This window comes from Ursus americanus, chromosome 2 (assembly GCF_024610735.1).
Source record: "Ursus americanus isolate L20-20 chromosome 2, mUrsAme1.1.p, whole genome shotgun sequence".
Taxonomy (NCBI): domain Eukaryota; kingdom Metazoa; phylum Chordata; class Mammalia; order Carnivora; family Ursidae; genus Ursus; species Ursus americanus.
Genome location: NC_142128.1, coordinates 61828405 through 61851392, shown reverse-complemented (window position 1 = coordinate 61851392; position 22988 = coordinate 61828405).

Genomic DNA, 22988 nt, shown 5'->3' with positions numbered 1-22988 from the left:
TAGATTACAAAAGCAGAAGGCTCTGAATTTAACTCACAGTGGTTTAAAATGCAAATACAAAGAAGAAAGTAGACATCATTAAAGTAATAATGGGATAAAAAATGAGTTTTTTAGAACAAAGTGAAAATAATAAAATACATCATATATCTAAGTGCAAAATGATAATATGTAAGATACTACTAATAAAGAAAATTATTAAAATTTCTTAAGAGAACAAACACCAAACCGGTTAACTGTTAAATGAAAACCTGTCATATCAACCACTGATTTTTTTCTGGACAAAACTTAGATAATGAAACAAAATCCTCATAGCTCTGAAGGGAAAAAAAATGATTTTGAACATTGATTCTGTCCATGATAAATATATGCAAATATTCAAGTTTAAGGGAAAAATAGATTTCCTTAAATGTAAGAACTTAAAATATCAATAAAATAGAAAGTTCATATGCGAAAACACAGACAAATAAACCATTATAACTGATAGTAAAAAATAAAGATAAAATTTGATAATAAACTATAAACATTACTTTTTTCAACAGAAAGATAAATGTTAAAAAAAATGTTTAGATGATTTCCCAATATGTAGAAGATTACAGGGGGAAATGGATGCAGTGAATGTCTCTGATGAGTGGAAAGAGATTATAAGAATTAATTTGTTAGGTTAAAAAAGAAAGGAAGGAAGAAACTCTTAGAGGTGATGGTTAGGTTTAGGATATTGTATATAGTGACAGTCTCACCAGTGTGTAGTTTAATTCAGCTCATCAAGATGTATGCATCAAATATGTACAGCTTTTCTGTGTATCATTCATACCTCAACAACAACAAAAAAAAAAATTAAAAAGAATTGGTTTGCTTTCATCATTGGTACAAAAATAACAGTTAAATACATCTTTTAAAGTGTATGGTTCTATCTTTCTTTCCTTTTTATCCTTCCAGAATTCCAATGAAAATGAAAAATTGCTCAAGTCAACAAAATTTTACAAACCTGAGAACTCTGTGCCATGATGGGATGGTTCTATTTCTGCACTATTCAATATGGCACCCACTAGCCACATGTGGTTATGAAATGCTTGAAATATGATTCTTACAAAGGAGGAACAGAATATTTATTTTATTAAATTTGATTAGTTTAAATTGAAATTCAAATAGGTATATGTGACTGTGGCTACCATAACAGTATAGGTTTATAAAATTTTTTAATGTATATGTTCTCAATAAATATTTGATTTTAAGCATTGAAAAAAAGTTTTTGCACAACATACTGACCAATTCCCATATCTTTTTTTTCCTGTGAGTACAGTAATTGGATTTTGTTGTGATAAGAGAAAAACCTCTTAGCAATTAATCTTCTTGAACAGAAATACAGGTAATGGTACATGAAAACTTTGAAACCACTGATTTCACCTAGATTTTCATAGTCTGATTATTTAATAGAAAACAAAATCAACAACATCCCAAACAAAACCAGTTAGTTTTGAAAAATCGATGGAGAAAACATGCAAAAGTTATCAAAGAAGGGAAAAGGATAGATAGCACAAGTATATTTTCAATGGCAAAGCCAGAAAACAAGAAACTTTAATAGCCTTTAAAATTCACTCATAATTTTTAAAGGTCATTTTCTGGCTATGGACCCCTTAATAAACACCATATTTCCTATTCAAACATATTCTATTTAGGCATAAAAATAAGAAACAGATTGGTCTTCACTTGAGCTAAAACAATAGAACCGTGCTTGAAAGACAAAATAAAATTATAACCATGAGGCTATCTTTTTCCCACAAATAAAAATCCACATGAGATTGAATATTCAGCATTTGAACAGATGTGGGCTCTTTCACAGGATGTCAGAAAGTGACCTAACATCTCAAGGGCAAAATTTTCTGTCTTAAGAAGGCAAATTCACCATGAACAGGAGGAGTGATATCTGGATAAAAATATGAAAGTGGAGTCTCAGTAAATAATTTCGCATTTATAAATATCAAGAAAGTTTGAAAGCAGAAGCAGGTCAAAGTTTGCAACTCATTACTCATGTATTTTCTTTTAAATGTCTTTCTCATCTGCAAACATAATTTAAAAAATGCGGCTACATGATAAAAGTAAACGAGCTGTACCAAAACATTGGAATAGGAATCTATATATAGCTTGAGGGCATAAACTCTACAAGCATGATTATTAAATATTTAATATTCAAGTATTCTTACATTCTAACATGCATGTTTAATAATGGAAAGGGGTTTACAAAAAAAAGTCATCACCAACTATACGTATATGAAGAAAAACTTACAAAGAATATCAGTGCCCCACTACTGTGACTGGCATTTGCAGTAAATGATTAAGATACTGTCTATTTTGTTAAATAAATCACAGTTGCTTGTGATATTGTTTAATCAATAAACACAATCCCACCATTCGTTGGCTAAAATTTGCAATGAGGTTTTATATATCAATGTCTGAAGAAGGACCATGAACTTACATGGTTCAGTCCTAAAACTTGAGACTTTTCGTTAAAGTACACTGGTTTCCAAAAACTATGAATACGACATTGATAGCATTTGTAAAATTTATCATAATCTTACAAAACACAGAAACACATAGGCATTATATAACCTTAATAATCTATGAACAGAGAGAGTAACATAAAAGAAAGTAAGTAGAGAGATACAAAAACAAAAATTAGAAAATATGAGAGACTATTAAAAGTTACTGAACAGGAAAAAAAAAAGTAACACCAGAGGGGCTCCTGAGTGGTTCAGTCAGTTAAGTGTCCAGTTCTTAGTTTCAGCTCAGGTCATGATCTCACGGGTCATGAGATCAAGCCCTGCATCGGGCTCCATGCTCAGAGTGGAGTCTGCTTGAGGATTCTCCCTCTCCTTCTCCCTCTGACCCTCTCCCCTCTCAAATAAATAAATAAATCTTAAAAAAACACCAGAAACGTAAATGTTAGCAAGGTGATGACCTATGTTTCAGTTTAGAAGACTATTTTAATAGGAAGAATTATTATTATTAATATTATTATTATTATTATTATTATTTCACCTTCATGTAGCTGATGAATTCCATAATAATAACAGAAAGATATTTTGAGGCAAAAAAACATGAGGTGCATTGAATAAAAATTATTGCTTAAATTAAGTTGATAATTTTCAACTTTTAGTCTTCCAAAGTAAGGCTGGGGTCTCTGCCACTTTTGTCTACAATATAACTTTTGAAATACCTAAGCGAGCCAAACATGCCCATCTATGTCTTTCATGATATTGTTATCTACCTGCATCTCCTTTTTTATCAAAATCCTACCAAATTTCTGGGTCCAATTTTATCTCACCTTCCCTATTATTTTACTAAATATCTATTGCATTCACTTGCACACTGTATTTATCATTATATATATTTTTGCCAATCATTTAATATTTCTTATTTCCTCAATTGTGCCATATGTCACTGAAAAAAATATCACAATTACCAGAAGAATCAGATTGCAGCTCTAACTCTGCAACTTACAAATTATGTACTTCCAGCAAGTGAAAAATTTCAGTTTCTCACTAAGATAAAGGTTTTTGTCTAGATACTTTACTCAACTGACATAACTGTAAAATTCTAAGTTTCTTATTTCTTTCATATAATCCAAACTTCTGCAAAATGAAGAAATTAGATGTGGAAGGGGAATTATAATTCACCTAATTCAACCCTCTTTTGCTATAGCAATGGAAGAACTAAAAGCTGAATTCGTATTACTGACTTCTCACTTGTTCATCAAACACTTGTTGAACATTTTCCATACTACACATTGTGCTAACTTCCAGGAAAATCAAGATGAATAAGTCTTTTAGGAATGTACAGTAATGTGAAAGAAAATGAAAAAAATAAGTGTATAATTATTATGAGCTATGACCGGGGAATTGTTGAAATATAAACGGGAGCTCGAAGAAGTCAAGGAAATATTTCTGGAAATGATAATGCTTCAGATGAATCATAAACGGTTTGCAAGAGGTAAAGACATTAAAGAAATGAAATCCAAATTTCTGAGAACACCCCCCCCAATTCTACTGTTTATAGACTCATGTGAGAGAAAATGGGTCTTTAACTATTATCAACTGAACTGAAATTAAGGCCTCAAAAGATTAAATAGTTATATTCATAAACAACATGTTTACATAGAGCTCTGAAAAGATAAACATCAAGGAAAAATCTGCAAAGGGAATGTAAATTTCCAAAAATAGTTCAAGTAAATTCTTTTAGAAACATGTCATGCTGTTCTTTGGGCTGAAACATATTAAGGAAGACCAGTGGAGTAATGCATCTTGTACAGAAGGACTCTGAAAGAGTAGCATTTTAACCAGTCAATAAATCAAATCCTAGGCAAGTGTAATACAGAAAGGAGAATGCCAGTGCTTTAGATACAGGTAGGCAGGCAAGTGAGTCTAGGGTCATAATCTGATCAAGGTCAATGGCTTGTAAAGATTAAGGCAGGACCCTCAGATTAGAACAAGTAGCTAAAGTTTACTTACTTAGACTTAAAAAACTCAACGTTGAAAAATGGGTCAGAAGCAGAGAAGAGCAATGCTAACGACAAGGCTTTAACCTCTGATCTTAGGGCAGAGGCTACTTCCTCTTAGATTTGATTCTCTTTACTTTGATAGATGTGGATGATTAAAAATCACAAAGGTTTTCATCTATGAAGGTCAGAACCCTAGGATGTCAATGGAAACATTATAGCTGGATCTGCTGTATAAGTTCTGACAAGGTCATACCAAAAAAAACCCCACATTTATTCTACTTAGGTTATGAATTCAAGAACTATCACTGACCTTCCAGCTTCAAAAATAAATTTTATACTATTTGTGAATGTTCTTGATTCATTTGTTACTACTTCCTTTTCTTCCTCTACCAACAAAACAAGATTAGTAAAAAATAAAACCCAAGAGCTCCTTTCCAGCCAAGAAAAACTAAACAACATGCAGTTTGTGATTCCATCTGTGTCTCCTGCTTTCTATCCAAAACAATCAGATTTCACCAATTAAGCCAAAGAAAGATAGGAAGTTCAATAGTAACTCATACTCTGAGAGAAGGGCCATAGTGACATCACTGAGATAACAGTGGAACAAAAATTATTTTTACCTATGAGTACAACAGAAATGTCTCTGTGGAACAGGTATATTTGTTCTATAGAAAGGCAGTCACGTAAAGTGAAATAAGCACTGAATTATAAATTAGGAGATTGGCCTTCTACTTCTAGTTCTGCCACTAAATCCGGGGACCCAATTTTCCAATCTGTAGAACAGAGTTATAGTACTTTATGGAACAAAATTTGTGTTTAAAGACAGTGGAATAAAGTCCTCTTCCTTATTCCCCTCTTTTGTACCCACAAAAAAACAAGAGAAAAATATAGAAAGATAGACAATTGCCTTAACCTCAAACTCTGATAGATAGTTCACATATTGTCCAAAGTTCCGATGGCTGAACAACGCTGAGAGCCAGCAGAATTGTTTCTGATTATTAGCAGGTTAACAGGATATACTGATTATCTAATGCTAAGTGCCACTCATATAAAAGAATCTGATTACAAAGTTATGGACAAAAACTAATTTTTTCTTTTTTCAAAACTGAAAAATAATCAGAAATAAACCAACAGCAGAAATGTCATAAGGCATATTAAAAAGAAAAGAAAGAAAAAAAGGACAAAATTAAGATGCAGATAAATGGAGACTTCACAAAACGCCTAGTTCAAATGAAGAAAGAGTCAACCAAAATCTGAAAGGGATTTATAAACAAGTTTTCTTCTCAAAACTCAAATTTAAACAGTTTAAGGAAAAGTATAAACTTCAAAAGGATCAGGCTGATGTTCCAGGAAAGAAATGTCAGAAAAATTAAAATGCTAAACAACAAAGGCTATCATGACTTATGGTAAGCATTAAAATAAAATAATTTAAAAAATAACCTGAGAGAACTATGATGTTTGGCCAAGGAAATCACAACAGAAAGAATGGAGATGGATAATTAGATAAGAATGGTTATGATTATAGAAACCAGACAAATGAAATTTAGCAGGGTATAACTGGTATTTATACAGAATAAAAAAATAGAAGAGAAAAAAATTCAACTATCTAGGAGAAGGGATTTTTCTTATAAAGATTTTATTATAGTGAATGCCTCACTGTGTTTCAGCCGGGGGGAAAGAATCCAAGCAAAGGCAGTGAACTTAATCATAAAGATGAAATCAAATGTGGGTCTAAGCAAAAATAAATAATGAGTCGCCTCTACATGGAAAATCAGTTAGGCCTCAAGTTTCTGTAGCAACATTCACTACCGATGACAGTGGAGCAATTCCAACAAAAATCTGGGAAAAAGAATGGACAAAGAATGTTATAATTATGCAAATGATCTTTTAGTTCTGGTGGTAACATATTAGAATCCAGGAAATGGAGTACATATAAAAATTATTAAAATTTTATATGAAGATCAATCCATGGGATAGAATATGATTCAAAGTAAAGCACAATGGAGAAAATATGGTAAAAAGATTTCTCTTAACTATTAAATACATTTAGAAAATACATTTAGAAAAGAGCGAAAACTAAAAATCTGAGAAAATAGAATATAAATGCTATAAGCCTTCACATTTTAAAATTAACAATATAACAAATCAGAGGATAAAAGATTGGAAAGAAGATAGTGTTAGAATGCATATACTAATTTCCACAATTTCTATATCGAGATCTTGATTTATAGAATCTAATTTAAAATACAAATTTTAAATACAGTGATACTAATCTTTTTCTTTCCTAATCTCTCTTTTTATAAAATTTTCTTAGTTTATAAAGAGTATTTCTCAATTCACATCTCCTATGAAAAAGCATTTACCATAAATACCTTAAGATTCAGTATAGTTTTGGGGTGCCTGGTTCAGTTGGTTAAGTGTCTGACTGGTTTCAACTTAGGTCATGACCTCAGGGTCCTGGGTTTAAGGGCTCCCTGATGAGTGGGGAGTCTGCTTGTCTCCCTCTCTCTCTGCCTCTCTCCGTGCTCCTGCTCTCTTTCTTTCGTGCTCTCTCTCTTTCTATAAGTAAATCTTTTTAAAAAAATTCGGTATAGTTCCCCCTTTTGGGTGAAAATCAATTTAGATATAATAATTTTAATATTGCATATGGTAAATCAATTTGTTTTTGTTCTTACTCTTTCCTTATAACTTAACAAATTTCTAGAGAAATGTCTAAAGTGATATTTAGCAAATGTTAGTAATGTTTTTTCTAGGGTGTTGGCATTGTTGGTGATTACTCATTTTGTAATAGCACTCCAGGCGGTCTTAAGGGTTAACACTCTATCAAGTTAACATACTCCTTGCTAGGAGCCCCTGGGTGGCTCAGTTGGTTAAGCATCTGCCTTTGGTTGAGGTCATGATCCCAGGGTCTTGGGATTGAGCCCCCCATCAGGCTCCCTGCTCAGCAGGGAGTCTGCTTCTCCCTCTTCCTCTCCCTCTGCTTGTGCTCTCTCAAATAAATAAATAAATAAATAAATAAATAAATAAATAAATAAGTAAATTTAAACAAAACAAAACACACACTCCTTACTTGCTGACTTAAGGCCCTTGATCTGTAACAGAACTAATTTGCTTTCTTTGAGATTCACAGACCACCAGCCTTGGGGAACGAAGGAACAGAACCTTCCCAGGCCACAGAGGCCAGCAAGTCTGTTTGAAGCTTTCTCAGCTTTCCGATTAGTCCAACAATCTTTTAGCAAACTGTTTTTCTTTTTAAAGGTCGCACAAAGGACTTACTGACCTGCCTTTGTGTATCTGTAGACCTTGTCCTATGCCCTCCTTTGCAGAAAGAACAGAGTACTCTTGCACAACCCCCAGGTACCAAGGAACCAGACGTTCTTGCACAAGTACCCCAGGTATCAAGGAACCAGACCTTCTTGTACAACCTCTCCTAGGTACCAAGAACTAGAGTTTCTTGCACAACCTCTGAGCACCAAGATAACTCTGTAGCTGGCATCATCAGTCTACACATAATCAAGAAATGTCACAGACCACTGCACTCCATTAATTGATTAAGCCCCTTAAAAAATCTCTGGGCCAGGCAGAAACCTCAGAGTTGGCTTTTGGATAAAAGTCCACCTTCTACCCAGGTGGCTGACCTCCTGAATAAAGCTCCTATCCCTTTCCAATCAAAAGTCGTTCCTTGGGGTATTGGTCTTTTCAGCAGTAGGTAGACAAACTTGGGTTTGATAACATTTTTTAAATTAGTTTTTTATATACCTATTTTTAAAATCTTGTTTTATGTAAAGCAAATACCATTTTTTAAAGATGTGACTCTTCATAAAAATAAAATTCTAAGACATGATATCCCAAGGTAGTTATTTAAGATTGTTGGTATCACATATGTCTCCTATATAAATGTGTTTCTCATGGTAACCATCAGAGTTTAGGAATATAGTGTATCTCTTGCTATTAGTAAGTGAACCTTTATTATGACTTGACAAAAATTCCATTTATGTAACTGCAAGCAAAACAAGAAAAACTAAATTGTTGACCATAGTTAGCTATGTAAGATAACTGTAGTTAATTGTAGACAGTTAATTACATCACTGAGTTTCACTTCAACTAGAATTTCTTAGCATTCTTCTCTCTTTTTCCTGCATGTCAATATGCTTTACTATTACCTACTACAATTCACACACACACACACACACACACACACACACACACACACATCCTTTTCTTTGAAACATATGGACAATAAATAGTTATAATACATGGAAGACAGCTGTGCAGATCAACTCTTATGGACAATCACTGTTAGAAGAAGTACTTAATTTATTCACTTTGGGAGAGGGGAAATTTCTTTCTCCAAAAATTCATGGCATGCTTTTCTTAGTCACATTAAATGTTTGGATTTTAAGCCCTTTTCTGATGAAATTAATATGGTAATGAAGCTGATTATACAGCATGGACTGAATCTAACACTGCCCACCTTGGGAGCAAATGATTACACCACATGGTTAATAATAGGAGGCTTGGTCTTCCAATGAATGCTGGGGCACTGTATCTCAATAAAGGAAGCTGACACTGGGGAGTAAGTAACTGTATGGCTTCCAGTCTATGTGATCCGCTTCCCCTTAAAGAGTAGCAATGAAATAAAATACAAAGTTTGATCTTCACCACTTAGTGACCTCAGTGAATCAAAGTGAAACAAAAAAATAAACAAAAACTAATAATTCTTTCTTTGTGTGCTTTTATCCCTCTGATGCTTGGTTGGGGAAGGGTTAGCCAAAAGTGATATCCTACAGAAACTAAGTAATAGATAAGTCACTAATTATTTGATCTGCGTCTAAGAAAAACAGCAAGTGTGAATTAAGTTTTTAACTAGTGAATATAAAAATCTGAATACCATTAATATTTAAACAATTATAGCCTTATAATTTCTCTTTAATCTACAAGACTTATATCTTTTCATTCTCTCCTCCACTCACTGTCTTCTGAGTAATTTTTCAAGCAAACAAATCTTGTTATACTTGTTCCTTGCCTAAATTCCTTCAGCATCGGGGAGCCTGAGTGGCTCAGTCAGTTAAGTATCCAACTCTTGATTTCAACTCAGATCATGATCTTGGGTTGTGAGATCGAGCCCCACGTGGGGCTCCATGTCCAGCATGGAACCTGCTTAAGATTCTCTCTTCCCCTATTCCTCTGCTCCTCCTTTTCCACTTACATGCACTCTCTCTCTTAAAAAAACAAACAAGACAACAATAATAGCCACAACAAAATTCCTTCAGTGTTTTGCACACCTGTTAGTCTTAGAAAAGATAAATTTCCTTAGTGAAGTGTCAGTCATTTTGACAGATAATAAATTAAGACCTGAAACATCATATTTTTAACCAGTCACCTAATGCCATCTTAGATTCACAGAGATATGCAGAGGGTATTTCATATTAAAGCAATATTCCTTAATACATGCTGAAATTTTTGCCTAAAACCATAAGTCAATGGGTTTGAATCACTTGAGTTGACAAATACTAACATTGCATTAGCAACAAGCAGTTCTAAAAACAAAAGCAAAAACAAAAAAAAAACAAAACAAAAAACCCCACACAGATTAGTACAGCAAGTGTCTACTATGTCTTCTCCAACTTAGGCTCAACAACAAATTCTTCCATTGTGACCAATTATTTCTCCAATTTTAACGAATGGCAAGTGTAAAAAGAGTTTAGTAAGGTGACGAAGGAGAACATCATCCCAATGTTTAGAGTAGATCTGATTCTAAATTACCATTACAATCCTTCCAAGAAAGAGTAGCCTCTTCTTCAGCTGTGGGAACCAGGACCATTTATGTTATTGATTATTTGACTTATCAAGATCTCCAACCTCTATAAATTGCCTTCAGGTCAGACCTACTTTAACAAAAGTTTTATGGTAAAGAGAGTAATGTGCTTGCATTTCACCATTTACAAGCAAGATATCTGCTTTACACTACCTTCTAACATTTTATTATTTTCCTCTATCTCTGTACTCTACATTCAGCCAACATAAATTATTTGCAATTATTTAAACTCTCTGCTTTCTTTCTTTCTTTTTTTTTTTTAACTTCCTTTGCTGTATACTCGCATTATCTATATTAGGTGGTTAAGCTTTAATTAACATACTGCTCAAGATTATCTGCACTGTACTTATATGTACTTCTTTTTTAGACTCTGTGGTCCCTGAGACAAGTTGCCATATCCCCAATGCCAAGCACAGTGACTGAAACAGTGTCTATAATTTGATAAGTACATAAAAACAAATAACTGAAGTTAATAATTTGTGACTATAAATTATTTTTAAAGTATCTAAAACAGATATATTCATTCTATATGGTGAAATACAGGAAGTTCTGTTTGTCCACAATAGCTAATCAGAACCAATACTAAATGAAACATGCTAGTTTAACATATGCTATTGTGGGGAGGAAAAATAAATTTCCCTCCAACCTTCTGAGTTCTTAGCTAAGACCCCTGTAATAAAAGACAGATTAACAAGAAAACAAACAGTTTATTAACATGTACAACTCATGTATACATAGGAGAAATGCAGGAAAAAATTATTAGCTCAAAGAGATGGTTTAGAACTCCAGCTTAAATATTATCTTTAGCTAGAGACAAAAGAAAGAAAGGTGTGTAGAGTGAGTAGCAGGGAGGCCAATTATGGGAAGTTACCAGGAAAAAACATGATAAATAAGGCTAAGGTCTGTAATGCAGATTTAAGTCACTGCCTTTTCCATGATCTCCCTCCCATGAAGGGTCTAAAGTGTTGTCTCCCAGGATTCACCTTTGTCCTTCCTGGTAAAGAAGGAAGGAGGAACATCTTTGTAAATGTATGTCTTGATTTTAGGCAAATAGGGGAGGTCCGAGAGCTTTACTTGTGTCTGCTTCGTCTCAACAGCCTTTGGCTCAAAATAATCCTTATGCTAAAGTGGTATATTTGAGGTCTTCATGCCCTGAACTCCTACAGTTATATTTTGGAATGGCATATTCTGCTACCCTGCACTATCCACAGTAATGCCAAAAAATATTTTTAAAATAATCATAATATTGAGATAGACTGTCTCAATAGGTATCCATATCTAGTATGATTTAATAACCAGAGTTGACAGGTAAATAAATAGATTTAAAACAAACAAAAACCAACTTCATTTGCCCCAGGAATTCTTGATTTCTTACATTTATCCACATTATTGTATTTCAGATTATGTATTTATTATTAATAAATAGTTAACAAATCACCATAGTTGGCCATGAAAAGAAAAAAATGAGAATTAAATTTCATTCCACAATCTGTACTTAAATGCTTCTTTGAAAATAAGTTGTAAACTTGTGAAGTAATATGAGGAGTAAAGAAGAATTTTATTTAAAAAATGACTTTGAGGGGCGCCTGGGTGGCACAGCGGTTAAGCGTCTGCCTTCGGCTCAGGACGTGATCCTGGCGTTGTGGGATCGAGCCCCACATCAGGCTCTTCCGCTATGGGCCTGCTTCTTCCTCTCCCACTCCCCCTGCTTGTGTTCCCTCTCTCGCTGGCTGTCTCTATCTCTGTCGAATAAATAAATAAAATCTTTAAAAAAAAAAGACTTTGAAATCAGAAAGTGCTGTTCTTAAGTCAGATCTTAACCACTTACTACCTCTGAGATCTTGGGCAATTTATTTAGACTATAAAAGCTTAATATCTATCTCAAAGAGTTGTAATGATATATAGTGATCATGCATGCAAAAGACTAAGTGAGGACACTAGTATTTAGTTTATGTCCTAATCATTTGTTATCATGGTAACATGATTTTTGTGAAGGAATTATTCTTCATGAAACAAATTTATTGGATAAATCTTAGCTTTCCAATGGCTTTCATAAATAATTCAGAAATGTATCCCCAAGAACAATGACATATTCTAAAATAAGTTTTTTTTCCCCCAATGTTTACCACAATATGGAGTGAGTTACTGGATATCCATTAGTCTTTAGATATTTCATTAATAATATTTAAGATGCCCAAACCCGGTCTTGTAACTTCAGGAAGTCCCATGAGTTAATTAAGCTACATAAGTCTTGCTCCTTTAAAAGAATGATGCATTTTTAATACTAAGATGTTTGTTAGTCTAGAAGTTAGTAACTCAAATGAAAATTTACCACAGGAAGCATATTTTTTCCTTATAATCAATATATGAAAATTATAAAGGCTTCCTTAGTGTTACATATTACAGTACTAAGTGCTGAGCAAAAAAAGAAAATACATTTAAATAATTTTCAGTTTCAATTTTGGTGATCATCATATGGTTAAAAATAAGATTCATATGCATAATTGGAATAAGAGGGTGAATCTTTACATATAAATAACAGAAGTACTTCTTATAGCAATGTCAAATTAGCTTGTATCAGACAAATTTTCCAACCCCAAACTAGAAAACACAGATAATTAAAAACAACAAAAAAGTTACCTCAAGGCTGCCAAGATCTGAAGGAAGTAGATCCTGGCAAAAGAAGAATAAAGAAGCAAGTCTGGACTTCCTAGGTGCTTCTTCCTCTTGGCATTTAACAATCCACATATGGTGGTGCAAAAGCCAAGATACCGAACAAAGGTTTTTTGCAATCTTTCAAAGGTGAGATAATAGAAATTAAATGTAAGATCCACCAAGGGGAAGAAGCACTTGTAAAGATTTTAGTCTTTCACTTGTGCGATTTTAAGGAATATTCTCTAAAAGTAATGGGAAGCTTGGAAAGAGACTAGGTCTCACAAGGTTTGAAACCAGGGATGCTTGGGTGGCTCAGCTGGTTTAGTGTCTGCTTTTGGCTCAGGTCATGATCCCAGAGTCCTGGGACTGAGTCCCACATTGGGATCCTTGCTCAGTAGGGAGCCTGCTTCTCTCTCTGTCTGTCACTCCCCCTGCTTGTGCTCACTTGCTCTCTCTTTTTCTCTCTCTCTGATAAATAAATAAAATCTTAAAAAAAAACAATAAAACAAAACAAACAAACAAACAAAACACAGTTGAATCCACACCAAAGATGAGGTCAATTACTCATTGAATTATGGTTATTTACAAGTAGCCTACATTGAGACCTAGGTGTTGGATTGAAGAAAGCTATCAATACTTTTACTGGGCATGGAAGTAGTATTGGAGTCCATGGCTTGCAGAGGTGGAGCATTTCTGACTACTATACTAGGCTTTCCCTTACACTGGAATTCAAGGTCAATGAGATGTAGATCAGCTCTCCAAAAGTGTTATACCCAGCTTTAAGTAAGCTTAATTTTATAATAGGTTAAAGTAATATGGACCTTATTGAACAGCCTATGAAAAACAAAAGAAAAACTTCTCTGAAGAAAAAGGATCCAATATGTTATATTATTTCTAGAAGTTTTCTTTCACAATGTTCAGAATTCAACTTTTAAAAATGGCCTAATAAGAGACAAGAATAAATACAAAGATCATGATGATAATAATAATAATAAAAAGAAAGACAAAATAAATTTCCATTTCCAGAGGAAAGCCACAGTTTGGAGTTTTGAGACATAGATTTTAAGACATGTGAAATTAGTATTTTCAAGAAAATGGAGATATGTTGGAAATCATTCATAAGGGACTGAATTCTAGAAAATGGTTATTAAAAATTAAAGAATTAAAGCCATGCTATATGTGAAATTGAGAAGTAAGGGCTAGACTGAAAACCAGTTAAGAAAGCAGAAGACAGGATTAAAAACCTTAAGAATAAGACAAATGAAAATATCCAGAGGAAAGAACACAGAAAGAAAAGAGATACCGTGAACAGTCTAACATATGTGTAATTGGAGTCCCACTAGAGGTAAAACAGAATGAGGCAGAAAAATTATTTGAAAACTAATAGTTGAGGATTTCCAAAATGATTCAATGACATTATATTAAAGATTTAAGGAGCTTTTCAAACTTCAAGAAAATACATATAAAGAAAATGACACATATTATAGCCAAACACCTTAAATGTCAAAAGGAAAGAGAGAATATTAAAACCATCCAGATATCTTTAAAAAATAATGATAGTGGTCTGATGACATAAATGAATGGAAAAGACCACAAAATCATTTATTTTCAAGTGCTGAAGGAAAAACAAAAATCTACCAACAAAGAATTCGACATCTAGTAGGAGCAACCTGCAAAACTTAAGGCAAAATGGAGAAAAATTTCTAGGCAAACAAAAATTGAGAAGTTTTGGGGTGCCTGGGTGGCACAGCGGTTAAGCGTCTGCCTTCAGCTCAGGGCGTGATCCCAGCGTTGTGGGATCGAGTCCCACATCAGGCTCCTCTGCTATGAGCCTGCTTCTTCCTCTCCCACTCTCCCTGCTTGTGTTCCCTCTCTCGCTGGCTGTCTCTATCTCTGTCGAATAAATAAATAAAATCTTTAAAAAAAAATTGAGAAGTTTCATCACCAGCAGTTTTTCATTAAAGGTATTTTTCCAACAAAAGTATAATAATACAATTGATAAACCAGATTTAATTAAAATTAACTTCCACCACTTTGCAAAAGATGACATGAAGAGAATTAGAAGACAAGCCACAAACTGGGAGAAAATATTTACAAAAAAACACATCTAATAAAGGATTGTTATACAAAATAGGCAATGAACACTTCAAACTCAACAATAAAAAAAAAACAACCCAATTTTTAAAAAATGAGCCAAAGATCTAACAGACATCTTGCTAAAGAAGGTATACAGATGGCAAATGGCACATGAAAAGATGCTCCATGTCATGTCACCAGGGAAATGCAAATTCAACCAACAATGAATAACAATACATGTCCATTAGAATGACCAAAATCCAGAACACTGACAACACCAAATGCTGGTGGAGTGTGGAGCAAAAGGAACTCTCATGCATTGTTGGTAGGAATGCAAAATAGTTCAGCCACTTTGGAAGACAGTTTAGCAGTTTCTTACAAAACTAAGCATATCCTTAATATGATCCAGCAATCACATTCATTGGTATTGTACTGTTCTTTGTTAACAATTATACCTCAATAGAGCTATTAAAAAATAATAAGCAAGAAAAAAAATAACTTTCTCCAGAAAGTCTTCTTTTGCCTATGTCAGTATTCTCCAAAGAAACAGAAACAATAAAATGTATGTATGTATGTGTGTGCGTGTGTGTGTATATGTGTGTGTGTGTGGTGAAAAAGAGAATGAGAAACACAGATTTAGAGATTTAAGATTAACTGTGCAGGTAGAAGTAGAAAATTTACAGGGTAGTCCAGCAGTCTGTACATTCAGGGAAGAAATTCAGTTCAGGTCCATAGGCAGGCTGATGATAGAATTTTCTCTTCTTTGGGGAAGTCTACCTTTGGCTTAAGCTTTCAACTGATTATGCAAGGCCCACCCATATCATCAAGAGCAATATGCTTTATTCAAATCTACTTATTTAAATACTAACCCCATACAAACAAAACAAAACAACAACAACAGCAAAAATCTTCACAGAAACATCTAGAATAGTATTTGGCCTAATATCTGACTACTATGACCCAGCCAAGTTGATATAAAATTAACCGTCGTACCCAATTTCCCAGAATATAATAATTTCCTGTTTGTCGTCCCCTGTCATCCTGCACTTCTTTTATTATGGTATTTCCCACATGTAAATTACTACTTCACTGCTAGAGTATAAACTACATAAGAGAATCTATCCAATCTACCTCACATTTGCTGCCTCAATGACCAGGAAGCCCACAGGACTTGGTAAACATTTACTACTTATATCCAAAGTGAAAGGGGGTGAAGATTGTATATAAGAGATACTATGAAGGAAGACTTGACAAGGGTTGGTCACTGAGGCATGTGACATATAAAGATTAATTCCTGTGACTCCAGGTACTCATAACCATAGTATAAGAAGGGTGGACATGTTGAAATTGAGGTTTTAGCAGGATACTAGAAATAAAAATTCCAGGACATTTTAAAGTATAAAAGGTAATTACTCAGAAGACGGGACAAGATATGTAAGAATAATAGTAACAGTTACAACCAATGATGAGATTTCTAAGGAAGTTCCACAAAGAAAAATAAAAGGCTGCCTAATAAAACACTCAATTGTAGAAGATGTATATTGTGCTTATTTTGATTTTTATCACTTTATTAATGATACAGTGGATACATTCTAAGTCAGACTCGTAAAAACTGAGATACAGCGGGAAGTGAAAGAAGAATCGGAACTCCTGAGAGTGTAAGTAATCTATTCAAGTTTGCACAGCTAATAAGTGGCAGGGTCTGTATAATAGCCAGGTGGTTTGGCATTAGCGTCCACACTCGCAGTGAGCTGTCTCTTTTAACTCATTGGAAATTGATAAGATGGAAGATGGACAGAACTTGGGCAAATGCTCACAGTTACAGGATAAATTCAAAGAAAAATCACTTAAAGAGACTGAGAAAGTATAACATAGGTGGGCAGGCTGGGAGAGCACAGTATTACAGAAGACATACAATGTTCAAGGGAAGCGACTCAGCAATGCCAAAGAGAGGTGAGGGAAGAGAAGGACTGAACAAGAAAATGTGGCATTCCCTCTCAATTTTTACCATCCACAGTTTAATAAAAAGCTGACATTAAGTACCTTTAATTTATAAAAGGTATCTGCTAAGATATTAATTATCCTTCCTCTCTGTTCTCTGAACTGAGATAATTAATATTCACTAGCCTTTTTGCTGTCTGACACTTTGACTTTTAGACCTCCAGGGCATCATCATCCTGGTTGTTCTTTCAAATAGCTATTATAATGATAACTGTCATCTATTTAGAATTATTTTAATGACATAACACCCTCTTTGCTGCCAATCAATTGCAATAAACAAGAAATGAGATTTCATTTTTTCCAGGCTGAGTAAATTTATTCTAAAATTTGATAGATCTCTTCTATTATCCAAATTAACTCTCCCAGAGAAGAACAGAAAATCTTATAAAATACCCAAGTTGGAATCAGTCTATAATTTCACAGCATTTTTGCCTCTATTTACATTCATACCCGAACACCTAAAGTCTGATATCCATCTGCACAGTTATCCAGGCAGTATTTTCTCCAAGTTTCTCAGTGTCCACCTTTGTTTCCAATTCCTCCAGTCTGTTCTCAGTCCTCGGCTTGTTAACCCCTCGGAAGCACTGAGCTCTGACTGCACCCTGCATATATATTTTGTTTTCTTGCACATTGTTCTTCTTGAAATCCTTTTCTCTTTGTCTTGCATGATAATGCACTCCTCCTGTATCTGCAGTCATTCTTTGTCAGGACACTTCACAGACTCTCCTTACTCCTCAGGTTAAAAAAAGAAGAAAAAGAAGAAGAAAATAAAAGAAGAAAAAGGCTATCCTCCAGGTATCATCTTCAGCCCTTTTCTCTTGCTTCACACGGTCACTTTCAACTATTTAAATCACAGGATAGCTTCCAAGACCAACTCTCTGACATGACTCTTAAATCTTCAACCTATAACCCATAAACCACTCACACTAAATCTTTCTCCACTCCTCCTTTCAGAGGAACTTGTGGTTCTCTTTCTAGATTTTTCATTCTAATAACAGCTCCATTTACCATATTGAATACCTATTCTGTCAAAACACAACACAAAATTCACATACTCTATTTAGGTTTCTGCTACTTCCATAGGAAAACAGTATTCTCAGTTTGTCTCTTCAGAGAGTGTGTTACTCTACCTAGCATCCGCTGCCCTCTATTGTAATTTTTCTTTTAATTTTTCTACCAATTACATGTGAACTCCCTGAGACAGAAGGGCCTAAGTCTTACTCATTTTTATCTCTTCCATAAGATTTAGCACTCTGCTCTTTGAACACAGAGAGCCCTTAATAAATGCTAGCTGTTTTTCTTTGACAATGAGATCTTAAGTCTCCCGAAAACATCATGAGAAGCTATAAATAAACTGCTATGATGTAGTGTCTCTAAACAGGGAAGTGCAAGAATAAATTAGCTTTATTTTTCTTTTTAAGGAAGTATATTGTATCTATTTTTAGGTTTTCATTGTGATATCTATATCCAATGTTTTCCCTGAAACTATTTTATTGCAGATGTTCTTCCTGTTACAAAATAGATTTATTTTAAACAATGTAAGTAAAAAGTGAATTTTACTCTTGTTTTTTTTCAAATTAAGTGTAGTTTTAAATATACTAGAATAATTTATAATTTAGGCCTAAATTGAAGATAAACCATTAATTTTAATATCTTAAAATAAATGCTTGGTATATTTGATCTTTTGTTTTGTCTTTTAATCACACACAACTGTTCTCTATAATACACATATTATATACACACATTCCTTCAGTATTACTCCAAAGAGTCTCTCCTCATCTCTTCCAGAAAGCAGACTTTTCCCTTTTTTATTTACATATCTTCTCTTTCCTAACCTTCAGCTCTTTTGTCCAGCTTTGGGAGAACAGGGCTACAATGACAATTAGATGGAACGCGGTCTATAAAACATTTTTGATTGCTGATGGGAATCCCAGTGATCTGGTCCACTTTTCACATAATAAAGTAATTCAGATGTAAGTGTGCTTTCTCAATAGTGTCATTTACTGACATTTAAAATAACTCAATTCAATACCTTGATTAAAAAAGAATCATAGTTACAGGTCTATAAAGTTTATTCCATGTCAGTGTTTTTATAAAATATGAAAGACAAAAAGAACAATTTAATATTTCATGGAGCTGCATTTATTTAATTTATAGGATTGCTCTATACTGGCATATATGTCCCAAGGGTCTAAAATTTTCCTGGCACTTAATAAGTCCCCAGTGAACATTTGTGAAATGAATGAATGAATGACGATATATTTTTTCTTTTGTAGTTTAAATTTTCTTTTTTAAAAAAATTAAATTACATTAGTTGGCAACTGTTCTACTTTAAAGTTCTTAGTTGATAAATGTTGTTAACTTCATATCAATCCACCAAAGACTAATTTATTGGTCCCTAAACTCTAAAAGTCTAGAAACCATTACCTTGGAATACAATTTTCTGAGTGTGATCACATTAATTTAAGAAGTTTTAAAATTCCATTCCCACTTTACCTTTACTATCTACCTTCATGAAGGAACTATCTATGTACCTGAATAGTGGATTCAGGTTGATCTAGAAAGTTCTAGCCTAGGCATGGGCATGGGGGGATGGTAGGGTGGGGAGGTGACAGTGAAGTCAAAATCATTTTGAAAAATAAAGTAGAAGAAAATAAATAAATAAATAAATAAATAAATAAATAAATAAATAAATATTATGTGAATCCAAAAGTTCAGTTGAGAATTCAAGTTGAGGTCAGAGACAGATGGAGTCAATGTTGAAGTAATGAAGATAGGAAATGAACCAAATGATCAACAGCAAGATGGGGAGGGAGGGCCCAGATTATTATATGTGCTTCTGAGCATCTACCTACAAATACAGGTTCCAACAACCCTTTCCAACTCAAGATGCCAATCACAGTTTCAGTTGTTGCCTGAAATCTTGACCAACTGGCTATGAATTAGAAGTTCCCACAACCCCCTACATGGGTTTGATTAATTTGCTAGAGCTGATCACAGAAATTAGAAATCCTATTTACATAGTAGTTTATCCATTCATTACAAAGAATATTAAATGATACAAGTCAATAGCCAGATGAATGGTTACATACGGTGAGGTCCTAAGCAAAGGAGCTTCTGTCCTCATAGAGTTTGGGACCCAGTATGGTGGCACGCAAAAAGAACCATTCTGGTTCTCCAAATTAGAAGTTCTCTGAACCCCCTCCTTTTGGTTTTTTTTAATGGAAGCTTCATAAATAGGCATGATTGATTAACTCATTGACCATTGGTGATTGATTCAACCTCTAACACTTCTCCCCTCCCCAGAAATCAGAGGAGTTGGACTGAAAGCCACAACCCTGGAATCACATGGTTGGTTCTCTCAGCAAACAGACCCAATGCTTAGGTGTTTTTCAAGGTAAGTCTTTAAGATAACAAAAGACTTTTACTGCTCTCACCACTTAGGAGAATCCAAGGATTTTAGGAGCTCTATGTCAGGAATGGGTTGTAGACCAAATATATATACATTTCTTATTGTAATTCACAATATCACACCATCCATACTATTTTCTACTCTAATTTAAAAGCAACCAAATGAACAAAACAGAAACATAGCAGTGTTAGGGATGGTTTTTCACAAATGTTCGGTAAATAATTAGTTGTGCTGGTCAGGGCACCCTTTAAATAGCGGTATAGATATATTCTGTAAGAAAAATGCATTCCCTCCGTCCTAGAATGTAAAACTCCAAAACTACACTGAGGAAACAACACAATTAAGAGTATCTACAGCCTCACTCAGGAAATGTGAACGTTGCCAAAGAGATAATACAGAAAGGTATGGAAAATAATGCCTAGTTTATGTTTCATGGCATTTAGAAAGAATGCCTTTTGATAAATATGTTTAAAATCTGTATTGGAAATATCACAAGTTCTATGGATGTATTGGAGAGGTTGTTTTTTTGTTTGTTTGTTTTTGAACTCACAATCCTGAGATTAAGACCTGAACTAAGATCAAGAGTCAGATGCTTAACCAAGCCACCTAGGCACCACTATACTGGAGGGTCTTAAATATTTTGTAAGAAAATCCCCAACACTGATTGACAAGTATATTTATAAAGGTTTCCAATGTGTTATATTCTCATACACTTATTCTGTGAAGGCCCGTAATGGAAGTACATATTGACACTAAGTATCTATGTGGGTGGGCCCTGGTGACCAACTTTTATGCTTTGGCAGCTTCACCATTATTGTGTGTGTGTATATCAGCTAATAATTTTTAGTACTGCATACTAGAAAAATGAATAAAACATATGTATCATTTAGTGCTCAGATATGTAATTTTTATTACTCCCTAAATGCCTCTTTTCCTTCCATTGGATGTGAAGCTTTGTGAGGAAAATAAAATTATCTTTCACTGCCTTGCAGATCAATAGCATGTTATATCGTTGTTTGATTCTTTTCTTCAAAGTCAGGTGAGATCCAGGAAAAGACTCTGAATAATCTTTGGTCTTTTTCTCAATCTCACATTCAATCCATCAGAAAATAATATTGGCTTTGCTTTCAAAATGCATCTAGAATCTGACCACTTTTTTTTTCCATCTCCACTGCTACAGCCATCATCTCACCATTATCTCACTATCATTTTATACCTGGAAGACTGGAGAAACATTCAAAAAAATCTTTCTGATTCTATCTTTCATCCCATGAACTATTCCCATAATTTACAACCAGAATAATCCCTTTAAAGCCCAAGTGAGTGAGGTCAAACTTATGCTCAGTAGCAATAGCTCTTCACTTCACTTAACGTTCCATAGCTCCTAGAACCATCTTCATAGCTGCTTACAAGTTTCTACGTTCTGTGCAACACCCCCACCTCCTTTCCACTCGATCTCCTGCAACTATTCCCTCCCTCACTCCACTCCACTCCATCCTCATTGCCCCCTGGCTAATGCTAGAGCATATGAACACACCAGGCCTTTTGTTCCACCTGGTATCTCTGCTACACAACACAAATATTCACATGCACTCCCAACCTCCATTTTGTACTATTTTTTTTCATAGACTTTATAAACTTCTAAAATAATACATAATTAACTTATTTATTTTATTTTTCATTGGCATCTCCCACTAAAACATAGGTCTAGAAGGGGATATACATCTTTTAATATTTAACTTATAAATTATATTTATGTATTAATATTCCATAAATAAAATAATACAAAATAAATATATTTATATTTTATAGTGTTATAGTTTTACAGAAATTTATACAATTATAAACCCAATGACTAGACTAGCATTCAGCAAATATTAGGTTCTCTAAGTCACATTAGTATGAATGAATGAATGAATGAATGAGTAAATGATTCTAAAAAACAGTGTCCCAGAGTTTTATTTAAACTTATGTAGATATTCAAATATTCAACCAGAAATCACAATCCTTAAAACTTGAGAATATCTTTCATTCTTATGAAAACAAAATCCTTAAAAACTTGAGAATATCTTTCATTCCTACATATTTATTGAATTTATAAACCAGTTCAATTACTATGTAACTTTTCAACTAAAAAATGACATATAGTTCCTGATTTGTCTTGAGAATTGCAGTTTTTTTCTTGTAACATATATGAAAATGGAAAAGAGCCAGGGTAGAGTATTATGTACAGACCAATCTGGGAAGAAAGCTATTCAGAGATCCAGAAAGGTAGAAGGTAGCTTTATCATACTGGGCTAGATTTTAAGAACAGACTTTGAAATCTTGGAAAAAAGACTTGGGTGAAAAATAATAAAAAAAATATCCCATGTAGGAAGTAGGGTGCAACTATTAATAATGCAATCCATAAATTATTAAGTATCTACCGCATTGCTGTCATTCAATCCCAGTACACAGGAAAGTTAGATAAATGGGAGCTTAGAAATAAGAGTAAAAGCAGGAAGACCATTAGACTAAATGGGAAGAATTGA